Source organism: Octopus bimaculoides, chromosome 5, assembly GCF_046866305.1.
Source record: "Octopus bimaculoides isolate indiv1 chromosome 5, ASM4686630v1, whole genome shotgun sequence".
Taxonomy (NCBI): Eukaryota; Metazoa; Mollusca; class Cephalopoda; order Octopoda; family Octopodidae; genus Octopus; species Octopus bimaculoides.
In genome coordinates this window covers 19,723,508-19,736,625 of record NC_142932.1, presented here as the reverse complement: position 1 = coordinate 19,736,625, position 13,118 = coordinate 19,723,508, and the positions used below count along the sequence as shown (strand labels likewise).

At 37.4% G+C, this 13,118-nt stretch overlaps 1 protein-coding gene across 1 annotated transcript in view; it reads right to left on the bottom strand.

The window, feature by feature from the left end:
• Positions 1-12,365, bottom strand: part of LOC106871273 (gelsolin-like protein 2) — a 78,271-nt gene extending 65,906 nt beyond the window's left edge. The window contains exon 1 of the mRNA XM_014917636.3: positions 12,249-12,365. The gene's annotated coding sequence lies outside the window, so the exon portion shown is untranslated. The remainder of the gene's footprint in view (positions 1-12,248) is intronic.
• Positions 12,366-13,118: the final 753 nt, after the last annotated feature.

Genomic DNA, 13,118 nt, shown 5'->3' with positions numbered 1-13,118 from the left:
CAGTCATGACTGGGTTCTCCTGCTTGTGTGGCATGGTACAGAGTCCTGTTGCCAAACATAGAGTCTTCCAGCAGCCACCCTCTTGACCTAGGGAAATACTACCTCCTCCAGGCACTTGATGTAGGCCTCCGTGTTGAGTCTGAGGACGTGTGAGAAGATGTTGACTGGGTGTTTGATTTTTATCACTTTTGGTACATGTCCTCAGATTGCACTGTCTTCAGATTGCACTGTCTTCAGATTGACACCCAAACACTCTGAAATGTTCATATTGGAGCTTCTGGTGTGAATGCCAAGCAGTACAACATGTCGTTTCCAAATTTCTGGCAGAGTGAATTGTGTGATGGTGCTCAACTGACCCTACTATATTGTGTAGTCGACAAAATCAAAAACAATGTGCATGTGTGAAATTAAAAAATTATAAAATAGCAACAATTTACCTATCACACCCTGTATATATGATAGGCTTCCACACAGTTTGTATCTGCCATATTCACTCACAATGTATTGGTCAGCCAAGGGTTATAATAGAAGACACTTACCACAGATGTTGTGCACTGGGACTGAACCCAAAACCATGTGGCTGCAAAACTAGTTTCTTAACCACCAGCCATGCCTATTGTATGCATGCATGTATGCACACATACATATACACACACACATATATATACATATGAATACATGTATATTTGATATACATTAATAACTATGTATGCAGTGACATTTCTAGGTGAGCATATGCAGATTGAACCTAAAGCCATTTGGTTGGAAAGCAAACTTCTTACCATGCAGCCATGCATATTCAATATGTTTAGAATATACTAAGGGTTTCTCTTTGACAGCCAGTTTTACATTCTTCCTTTTATGGCCTGGAGAACCATAACAAACAGGAAAGAGAACTGAACTTAGTTTGACACCTACTTGCAAACAAAAGTCCATGCTGGATTGCCCCCTTTAATTAGAGTTAAACAGCAGGTATGCTTTTAGTTTTAAAGTCTATTAATATACACCTGTACCAGCTTAACCAACTGTTGACATACTGGTTGATCATCTCATTTTTTTTATAGTATTCACTACTTTCAATGCTTCAATTCACTTTGTAGGACTGACTGGTCTTGTCTATTACAGCTGAGCACACTACCAAACAGAGCTGTTGAGTGTTTACTAAGGGATCAAGCCAGTCAGGGTCATGCTTGTTGCCTCATAAACAGTGCTACCATAAGGTAGGGCACACAGGGCAGTTGCTTGGGGGCCCAATTCTGATCTATGTATATTGTGGCTTGCTTTTGATAAATATATACTAAAGGGCCCAGTGCACTGATTTGCTCAAGGGCTTACATTGTTGTTGAGATGACCTTGCTCATAGATCTTCAGCAATAAAACATACCAGACTCCTACATTTGCTTCTCTACATTAACGTAAAATATACATTATGATAACTTCCTTCTCATCATCATCAACATTTAACATTTGGTTTCCAAGCTGGCATGAATTAGACAGTGTGACAGGAACTGGTAAGACCAGGGGTTGCACCCGGTTCCATAATCTGTTTTAGCCTGGTTTCTACAGCTAGATGCCATTTGTAACAACAATCACTTTTCAGATAAAAATAATATTTTTGTCTCTGATATTTAACAATGTTGACAGCTATAGAGGTATCACCATCATCCTCATGTAGCATCCATCTTCCATGTTGTCATGGTTTGGATGGACTCACAGGATCCAATGAATTGTAGAACTGCATGAAGCTTTAATGTCTGCTTTGGCATGGTTTCAATGGCTGAATACACTTTCTAATACCTATCACTTCTGGGTGCCTTTTATTTGGCATTGGTACTAGTGAGGTTACTAAGTAATTAGAAAAATAAAGTGTCCTCCTTGACTGAGCAGGGATAGTTGGTTCTCAATTAGGTTTTTAATCCTGGATTTTTCAAGGATTTGAAAATTTAATAAAAAAAAAAAACACAAGAAAAAAATTCAGTGAAAATCTTCAGTAGATGACCATTTTAATGAATTTTTTGTTTTGTTTTTCATTATTAATGATTTAGATCATATAGATACAGGCATGGCTATGTGGTTAAGAAGTTTACCTCACAACCATATGGTTTCAAGTTCAGTCCTACAGTGTGACACCTTGGGCAGGTGCCTTCTGCAATCAAACTGGAGCCAACCAATGCCTTGTGAATGAATTTAATAAATAGAAACTGTGCAGAAGCCTGTTGTATTGCATTTGTCCCCACACTGCTTGAAAATAGATGTTGATTTGTTTACATCCCTGTGACTTAATTTGGTAAAAGAAACTGATAGAATAAGTACAAGACTTAAAAAAAAAAAAAAAGACTGAAACTGATTTGTTCAATTAAACATTTCAAGGCAGTGCTCCAGTATGACCATAGTCCCATGACTGAAACAAATAAAAGAAAGAAAGAATACATATAATCAATGTTATAGTAAATTGTGTTGCCACAGTATAGAAACAGGTCACGTTTTGTCATTTAATAAGCAATTAAAACTATTCTTCATTTAATTACTTTAATCGTTTATAGTGTGGAGGTGTGTGGCCTAGTTGTTAGGGTGTTGGACTCGTTTTAGTTCCTGAACCAAGTAACACGTGTTCATGAGCAAAACACTTCGTTTCATGTTGCTCCACAATCCACTCAGCTGGCAACAATGAGTAATCCTGCGATGGACTGGTGTCCCATCCAGTGGGGAAATAAGAAATTAAAACTATTATTCATTTAATTATTTTAATCGTTTATAGTGTGGAGGTGTGTGGCCTAGTTGTTAGGGTGATGAACTCATGCACCAAACTTACTGGCCTTGTGTCAAAATTTGAAACCAATATTAGGAACATTGGGTGCAGTGAGCTGGTGGAGTCATTAGCATACCAGATAAAATGCTTCACAGCATTTCTTCTGATTTTAGGATCTGAGTTCAAATGCTGCTGAGGTCAACTTTGCCTTTCAACCTTTTGGATTTGATGAAATAAGTACCAGTTGAATATTGGGGTTGATGTCATCGTTTAAGCCCCATCCTTGAAATTGTTGGCCTTGTACTAAAAATTTGAAACCTATATTAGGAATTTCGAGAGCAATTACCTCTTAATTTTAGGGACACCGATTTATAATATCTTCACATCTAATATGCTGATTTCAAATTTTAGCACAAGGCCAGCAATTTCAGGTGAGGGGTAAGTTGATTAAATCAACTCCAGTACTCAACTGATACTTATTTTATTGAGCCCAAAGGAATGAAAGACAAAGTCAACCCTGACAGCATTTGAACCCAGAGTGTAGACAGATGAAATACCATGAAGAATTTTGTCTGGTGCACTAATGATTCTGTAACATTAATTACACATTTGTTCAAAAACTGAGAGGAGGCTAATTAGGTGGTGAGTAGTTATAGTAGTACTGCTCAAAGTCACATGGCAAGGTAGTGTTACTAAGTTGCTTCAGATCACAAATCACTTCTATGTACTTGAAAGGGATGAGTATCCTATGTACATAAGCATTTATTTATATGTAACCTTACACTATCTCCACAAACTCATGAAATCAGCTTTCAATAAAGACTAGTCACCACAAACAACTCAAAGGCACAGATCACTGCCCACACACACACACATATATTAAAGAAACACCTGTCACTACATCCACCTGGTCAAGAAGACTGTTTAGCAGCCTGGTTCAATTACACGGTGTGATATCTTAGGCAAGAGCTTTTATATTGACTCAACTTGACTTGAGGTTTGTGAATGAATTTGGAAGATAGAAAGTGTACTTGTAATTCAAAATGCTCAGCCTTGTCATAGTGTTGCATTGACTGAAGATTCATGACATGTAGACTCTCCAAAACTGGTGAGATTAATGCCATTATTTTTCCATTTAAACTACTGCAGATCCACACCAGCAAAAAGGCTATCAGCACGGAGGAGATCATTGAACCCCAAGGGCATGTTGTCTCTTCCTTCTCTTTTCTTACTTTCACTAAGTCTTTCCTCAGAGCTGGCTGGTCTCATACCTCCACCACTCTTCACTCTGTGCTAACAATTCTGCCAGCTCGCCACCTTAGAAATAATAATAATAATAATAAAATTAGGTGCTGGCATGGTTGTGTGCTCAAGAAATTTGTTTTGCGACCACCCAATTTTGGATTTAGTTGTACTGTGTGGCACCTTAGGCAAGGGTCTTCTACTATAACCCAGGGCCAACCAAAGCCTTGTGAGTAGATTTGGTGGACAGAAACTGGAAGATTCTTGTCATGTATGTATGTATGTATGTATGTATGTATGTATGTATGTATGTATGTATGTATGTATGTATGTATGTATGTATGTATGTATGTATGTATGTATGTATGTATGTATGTATGTATGTATGTATGTATGTATGTATGTATGTATGTATGTATGTATGTATGTGTTTGTGTATGTATCCCCAACACTGTTTGTCAACTGGTATTGGTTTGCTTAAATGCACACAACTTAGTAGCCCAGCAAAAGAGACCAATAGAATAAATACCAAACTTAAAAATAAGTACTGGTGGTGGTAGTGGTGGGTGGGCGATTTGTTTGACTAAACACTTCATGGCAGTGCCCCATGATAGCCGCAATCCAGTGCATGAAATAATAAAAAAGCAAAAACAAAAGCCCTTTTGGCTTTATTGATTGAAGAATTTCAGACAAGCAATAAATAAATAATTCTACTATAGGCATAAGGCTGCAAATTTTGGGGGGCAGAGTGATTAGTTGATTTCATTGAGCTCCAGTACTAGAATGGTACTTATTTTATTGACTTCAAAAGGATGAAAGGTGAAAATTAAAAAAAAAAAAAAAAATAGCACTCAGAGAGTGCAAGCCTCCACAAAGGCAACACCAACATCCTTTCAATGATTAGCCAGAGATGATTTTTTAAATGAGAATATCTGAAATAAACTCAACTGCTCTCACAAACGAGAATACTAAAAGTGAACTCGACCGCTTTCAAAAATTAAGTAAAAAAACAGGGAAAATAACCCAGAATCCTTGTCTGGCACCAAATTGATCCCAAACTCTAATCAGTTTGTGCCAGTCATGAGGCCAAACATTCTTGAAAGTTTCATCTGAATCCATCCAGTGGTTCTTGAGATATCTTGTCCACGGGCAAACAAATAAACATGACTGAAAACAATATCTCTGCCTTCATAAAGCAGAGGTAAAAAAAAAAAAAATCAACCGTGGCAGCATTTGAACTCAGAACATATCGCTTAAAGAAATGTCACTTAGCATTTTGTCTGGTGCAGTAATGATTCTGCTAGCTTTCTGCCTTAAATAAACAAATAAATAATATATAAAAAAATAAATTAATAAAAAGTAAACACATAAATAAAATGTACAAATAAATAAATTTGAAGTGAAACTTCAAGCCTGTGTTGGGAGTGCACAGTGCCTGAACATTACACAAACATAGACTGACAGGAAGCAGTCACAGATGTTTAATGCTATCACATTCCTCAATATTTCCCACCTCATCCTAAACTCAAAGGAAGGAAGATGTGTCTGAGGCAGATAAGTAAAATATTCATTAATTTATATCATCAAATAGTGTCACAGTTCTAAATAGTATGACATTAGCAGTGATTCAATGGTGAGGAGGAATAGGCAGGAAGACATTTCCACAAACATCTATGTTGGCTCAGCAGAAAAAATGTAGAACATGTTTACAAGAAAGTTTACATTAATAATTCCTGAGTAGCACTTTGTGTTGCAAAGTGATTTGATCTCAGATTGTCTCTTTTACTCTCTCACTTGTTTCAGTTATTAGACTGTGGTCATGCTGGAGCACTATCCTGTCAGGTCAGTTGCACAAATCAGCTCCAGTACTTATTTTTAAATCTGCTACTCGTTTTCTCAGTGTCCTTTGTGCTAAATTAGAGGGATTAACACCAGCTGTCAAGTGGTGGTATTGTTACAAACACACATATATACACATACAACAGACTTCTTTCGGTTTGAAACTACTAAATTTACTCACAAGATTTTGGTTGACCTGGTACTATTGTAGAAGACACTTGCTCAAGGTGTCATGCAATGGGATTGAACACAAAACCACATGGTTGGGAAGCAAACTTCTTCACTGCACAGCCATACCTTTCATCATGATAGAATCAGGAGTTACTTAAATTGTGTGCACCTTGATATGGTCATGAATCTGACATTGGAAGACATGAATTTTGCCTCTTTTTTCTAGAATTCACAAAACAGTTACTATGAAAATGTGTCCAACCATGGTGATATCAATGTTTGAAGGACTAGTGAAAATATTACCTTGCTTGGAAACCAGTGAAGGTTAGTGACAGAAAGAACATCCAGCCATAAAAAAGTTTCATCTGACCCATGCAAGCATGGAAAAATAGACATTAAAACAATGACAACGTTGATGCAACATTGTTGGATGTTAAATGACTGTCCTGAATTATATCATTACTTGTTACCATGGAAAATAAGCAAGTCAGTATATATATATATATATATATATATATATATATATATATATATATATAAGTACATACAGGGTGTGGTGAATAAACTGTCATCTAAATTATGCAAAAATGAAAATAATACTGACAACTCATTTTAACAGATATATTTACCAAAATTACATAAAAATATCTTGAAATACTAAAGAGTAAATTTATTCATTAAAATCGCCATGGGCTTTGGAATCTCCTGCAACTCTTCTGGACGGTCAGCTTGTTTAAGTTGGTGAATGCTGCCATAATCCTTACCTTAAGTTCATCTTTGATGCTACAAGGAGTTTTGTTGGTTCCTTGCTCAACTGTGCCCCACATATAATAATCAAGGGGGTTGCAGTCTGGGGGAGTTAGGTAGCCAGATGTTAGGGATGATGTGGTTGCAGAAATTGTCTGACAGTTATGACTGGGTTCTCCTGCTTGTGTAGCATGGTGCAGAGTCCTTTTGCCAGACAGGGTCTTCCAGCAGCCACCCTCTTGACCCAGAGTAGCACTACCTCTTCCAGGCACTTGACATAGGTTTCTGTGTTGAGTCTGAGGCCATGTGGGAAGATGAATGAAGGCATAACATCACCATCACTAGCGATCACTCCAAACACCATGATGTTGACCGATTGTTTGATTTTTTATCATGCTCAGTACATGCCCTCAAATTGATGCCCAAACACTGACATGTTAGTATTGGAACTTCTGGTGTGAATGCCAAGCAGTACAGCATGCCGTTTTGAAATTTCTGGCAAAGTGAATTGCATGATGGTGCTGTTTTGCTCACAGACAGTGCCCAAATAGTGAGGGGATTATCAATTTGGGCAAAATACTTCGTAAGCTCTCTGTTGGCACATCATGCTAATAATATTATTTAGATTAGTGAAGAACTCCAGGTATTCTCATGGCAGGGTGCAAGGTTATGGTTCATCACAATTCTATATTGTAAATCTGTGGATGGGCTCCAGACAAACTGGTTTTTACTCAGTGTTATATTTAAAAAAACAAGTTAAAAATAATGGTCATTACATATTTTCCTTTATTGGAGCGAATTTGGCTTACAGTTGTTTCCACTAGTCATTACAGGTACATTATTTTTTAGGTCATTCAATTTTTTTCCCTCGAGTAAACCTATCAGTAATGTACCTATAATGACTACCGGAAACAGTTGTAAGCCAATTTTGCTTCAATAAAGAAAAAATATGTAATGACCATTATTTTAAACTTGTTATATATATATATATATATATATATATATATATATATATATAAACGCCTAGTTTAGAATAGAGGTAGCTGATGAAGGAAAAGTTCCATAAGTGGCTCATCTGTTTTCCTATGTGTTCATTCTGTTGTCTGTAAAAAAAGTCCATTTTTTTTGTGCTTTGCTTATGTTCCCGTTCCTTTTTTGACGTCCTGTACCCGGATATGCATCTATATATACATGTAAATGTAGGTACGTACATACATGTGTGTATACATGCATATGGTCATATATCATTTGTATTATATATATATATATATATATATATATATATATATATATATGTATACATACACAGAAACACACAATGGGTTTCCACACAGTTTCTGTCTTCCAAAGTCACTAATGAAGCATTGGTCAGTGTCATGGCTATGCTAGAAGATGCTTGCCCAAGGTATTGCAGAGTGGGACTGAACCCAAAACTACGTGGTTGGGAAACAAACTTAACACACAACCATGCCTATACTTCCTTTCTTTTTTTAGTGTACAAACAATGCAAACTCACTCTGTATCTACTATAATGGTCTGTTTTTTCAAACTGACTAATCCCAAACTTCTAGCACTCAAATCCACCTATCTTTCCCAAACCCCAAATCCCCCCCCCCTTTCAACATCTCACCACCCTCGTATCTAATCCCCTATTCCCACATTAATCACCATATACAATCTTTTAAAACCCCAGAACATCGTCCAGCTCATGTTTCTTGTGAAGGAACATTAACCACATCAATCACACACTGGTCTTGGAGGGCTTGCAAAGTTCATGAGCTCTATCCCAGCCTCCAGATTCAGTAAATAAAAATGAATTCAATAAAAATTGTGTGGTAAAGAAGTTCGTTTTGGTTTCAGATTCAGACCCACTGTGCGATACGATGGAATACCACGGGCAAGTGTCTTCCATTATAGTTTCGGGCCGACCAGTGCTGAGTAAGTGAATTTGGTAGGCGGAAGTTGTGTGGATGCAAATTGTGTGTGTGTCCCACCACAACTGCTTGACAACCAGTGTTGGTTTGCTTACATCCACGTAAATTAGCGTTTCAACAAAAGAAACTGATAGAATAAGTAATAAATGCGCCCTTTTAAAGCCTAGACAAGCTCATGGGCTCGGTTTCCCGGTTTCAATGGCGTATGTGTTCCCCAGCTGGACGGGACGCCAGTCCATCGCAGCGTTACTCATTTTTGCCAGCTGAGTGGACTGGAAAAACGTGAAATGAAGTGTTTTGCTCAAGAACACAACGCGTCGCCCGGTCCAGGAATCGAAACCACAATCTTACGATCATAGTGCTGACACCCTAACCACTAGGCCACACGCTTCCACGATAGAATAAGTACCAGATTTAAAAAATAAGTACCAAGATTGATTTGTTTGACGAAAGTCGTCAATGATTGAAACTAAACAAATTGAAGTTATTTCCCTTCGCGTATTGGGGATTTAAAATACCCCTAGAGGAAGTTTACATTTACTAATTACTCAGATAATCTCAATGTATCAAAATATTTCAACTCGCTACATTTACAGATGTAAGACTCTACTGAACATTTGATATGCGGAAGGCTCCCCTGAGATATCCCATCTCACTCACACCTACACAGTCATACTGATAACACGAATTCGCTGCAACATTTCAGTAAAGGCAAAAGGCAAGGCAAGTCGGCTGTAGGCAGATAGTAACGAAGAACCAGGTGAACGCTTGATTACTCTGTCTGTATCATCCCCACCCATTCTCTATGATAATAACACATCTAGTCTGGCTGTCTAGACGAAGTGCTCCGCAACCCTTTTTCACTTGCGGTACACTTCTATTCGTTTCAAAATTCTGCGGCACACCTGAACTAAAAAATATAACTAAAAGTATAGGGGAAAAAATTATATTCAGGTTACATTGCAGCACACCTAGCACCGTCTCGTGGCACGGTGTGCCATGGTATATCAGTTGCGGAGTACTGGTCTAGACCAAGGGTTTTCAAACTTTTTGACTTGCGGACCCCTTTATATTTCAGACTTTACCTTAGGGACCCCCTTATAAACGCTTATGAAATTTATGCATAGATATTTGCTTAAAATAACATTTTTACTACAGTTCTATATTTAAGAGATGAGGAATTATTTACATTATTTACATTTGACGGATATTTCTCCTCATCTTGTTTGTTGTTAACACAACGTTTCGGCTGATATACCCTCCAGCCTTCGTCAGGTGTCTTGGGGAAATTTCGAACCTGGGTTCTCATTCCTAACGATGTTACTATTATTATTATATTATTATTATTACTATTATTAATCAGGTCGCTGCCGTGAATCGAACGGGCATATGGCGTAGTGGTTAAGAGCGCGGGCTACTAACCCCAAGGTTCCGAGTTCGATTCACGGCAGCGACCTGGTTAATAATAGTAATAATAATAATATAATAATAATAGTAACATCGTTAGGAATGAGAACCCAGGTTCGAAATTTCCCCAAGACACCTGACGAAGGCTGGAGGGTATATCAGCCGAAACGTTGTGTTAACAACAAACAAGATGAGGAGAAATATCCGTCAAATGTAAATAATGTAAATATATTTTTACATTTATTTATTTAACAGTATTTAACAAATAGGTTTATTGTCAATTAAAAGATTTCGATTAAAAAACATATATAAAATCAAATTGCCCATAAAAGTATTTGCTGTCCACGGACCCCCTGTGGTCCGCGGACCACAGTTCGAAAACCCCTGGTTTAGACTGAGAGGAAACGTACAAAACAAATGTGTTCAAACTACGACTATTGCCTTGAGAGAAATACTGTAGGCCAGGTTAGATTATCTAAGGTGTTCTTTATAAATGACGGTAGGCTGTGACTTGAGGGAGATTTGGTTGTTGTTTCTAACAGGTCGAGCGATTGCATAAAGACTTTGTCGTTGGTTCGTCAGAGATTTTTAGCCAGCACAGCGACAAAGCTGCACGCGCGCACGCATATACACGTAGCCGCGTGCAGACACGCCTTTTCAAAACACGCAGACGTACTCGTGCATACACCAGTTATATACATGCATAAACATCCTTGCATATTCATGCAGATACACTCTCATATAACCACACAGACATACTCACGTTTACACACGCGTATATACACAACAGTTTTATATAAACACAGTCAAACTCACAGATACACACACACACCCGCGCATACGCAAGCAGACACGCTCATTTGTAAACCTACGTATACACAAGCAAACGTTTTCTTTGTATCGAAATTTAAAGACTAAAAATAAATATGCAAATAAAGAACGTTGTTACCCTACAAAATTAAATAGAAACACACATACAAAAAAAAAAAAACAAGAAAAAACAAAATCTCGAAGACACTATAAACACTTCGAGCACACATATCCGAGAGAAAATGGGGTATTATATATAGAAAGAGGTGTACAGTAAATAAATATAGAGGTACAGGTTACTAGAAGAGAATGGAGTGAAGAAATTAATGGAAACAAAATAAAGCAAAATAATAAAATGAAATCAGGCTGCGGTGGTAAAATATAAAATAAACGCAAGGAGTAAATCTTGGTTAATTGCCAATTATGCCGTAAATGAATTTGGTTAATCTCATGTTAATGTGCAGCTTCCTAGAAAAAAAACAAAAATGTTTGGTAATTTTGCAACTGACTTTGCGCCATTCTAAACAACGAGCGAACCTCTATGTGGTCGCCCGCTTTGCTAGAAATAACAAAACGTGCCTTAACTCATACCCTACAGTTTTAAAAAACATGAAGGAAGAACTCATAAGGTACCGTACTTGATGGCGATATATAAAGACGAGATGGTCTTTAATTATGGATTTTGAACGGGGTTGGTCTGAGGCCAGGAAAAACATCAATGTTTAAGGAAATATAGGATTTCATTATTTAAAAATATGAACGAAATATTCTGATTTTGATACAGGTCTGTAATTTGGCAGAATTAATATTTCATAAATTGAACATCCTGAAGCTACCTAATATCCTGAAATATGTCTAATAATAAAAATGCTTTCCTTGTTAACCACAACGAGTTGATAAAAGCGTTGCAGACACTTGCGAAAATAAAAATAATAATTATTATCCTTTCAAATCTGGGCGCAGGGCCAACGATTTTGAAGGGTTGGGTTTAGTCGATGCCATACACCCTATTATAATTATTATGTATCAAAAATAAGAAAATAAAAAGGGTAACAGTTAGGGCTAATGTCCAGTTTAGAATGAAAAAAAAAGACTGATATAAAACCAGTGATAATTCACGGCCGTAAAAATACAGTTAATAAAATTCTTAAAATAAGATAAATTGACGTTTAGAGCAAGGTCCTGGGAAAAGATAAGTTGTGATATTTAGAGAACGGTGTTTCAGTTTATGTTAGCGTTGACCACGACAGAGCTACTAAAATAATCTATTAAAAAAAAAAATCCCAAATCTAGTCTATTTTGTTTCTTCTTTTTATAAACATAAAACAAGAGAAAAATGTTGCACTTACAAAGAGAGTTCAGTCGGCAGACTTGAGTGAGATTCTAGCAGCTAGCTACACTGTCAGAGAAATAATGACAAGAACTAATAACGTTGTACTGACACCAATACCATCCCCTCACAGTTTGCTCTCTCTCTCTCTCTCTCTCTCTGCCCCTCTTCTCTCTCTCTCCCTCTCTCTCCTACCCTTCGTTTCGTTGCATTAACAGACAAGTTAGCTGCAATGTATTGGATCCGTCACAGTCCAACTCTGATTTCTTCGCTCTATGCTCACTGTGTTCGTGCTGATAAGCTGTTTTTACCATTTCTAGACTTGGAAATGAAAAACCGCCGAAAAGTCGGATAGTTAATTACTACCACCACCACCGGCGGCGCCGTCGTCGCCACCGGCGCCGTCGTCGTCGCCGCCATCACCACCACCACTGCCATTACCCCACCCCCACCTTTTTTTCAAGTATCTATGTCAGATTCTTTAACACAATCATGAACATCACACACCCTTGCTTTTATTTTTATTTTTAATAGTTTGTACAGGACAGATTTATTTTAATGGTCCCGTTAAAATAGGGGTAGGGGTAAGGGTAGGGCAAAATTAAAAAAAGACCGGGGCAAAATGAGTAATTTCTGATTTCTTATTAGATTCTCCTTACTTGTTTGAAATCATCACATTGCAGGTACTGCATCATGATTTTGTGCTGCTGCATCATCTTTAGAAGAAGTAAAAATTGGTCAGCATAGATGCTGAAGATGTGGGCACTTTTCGTTTCAAGAAATATTTCCTCAACTTTGACTCGATTGTAATTGAGGCTGCTAATAAAATCTTGAGATAATTTTTGGTGTTTAACAATCGATACTCTTTTCTCTGTTGGATTCCAAGTGA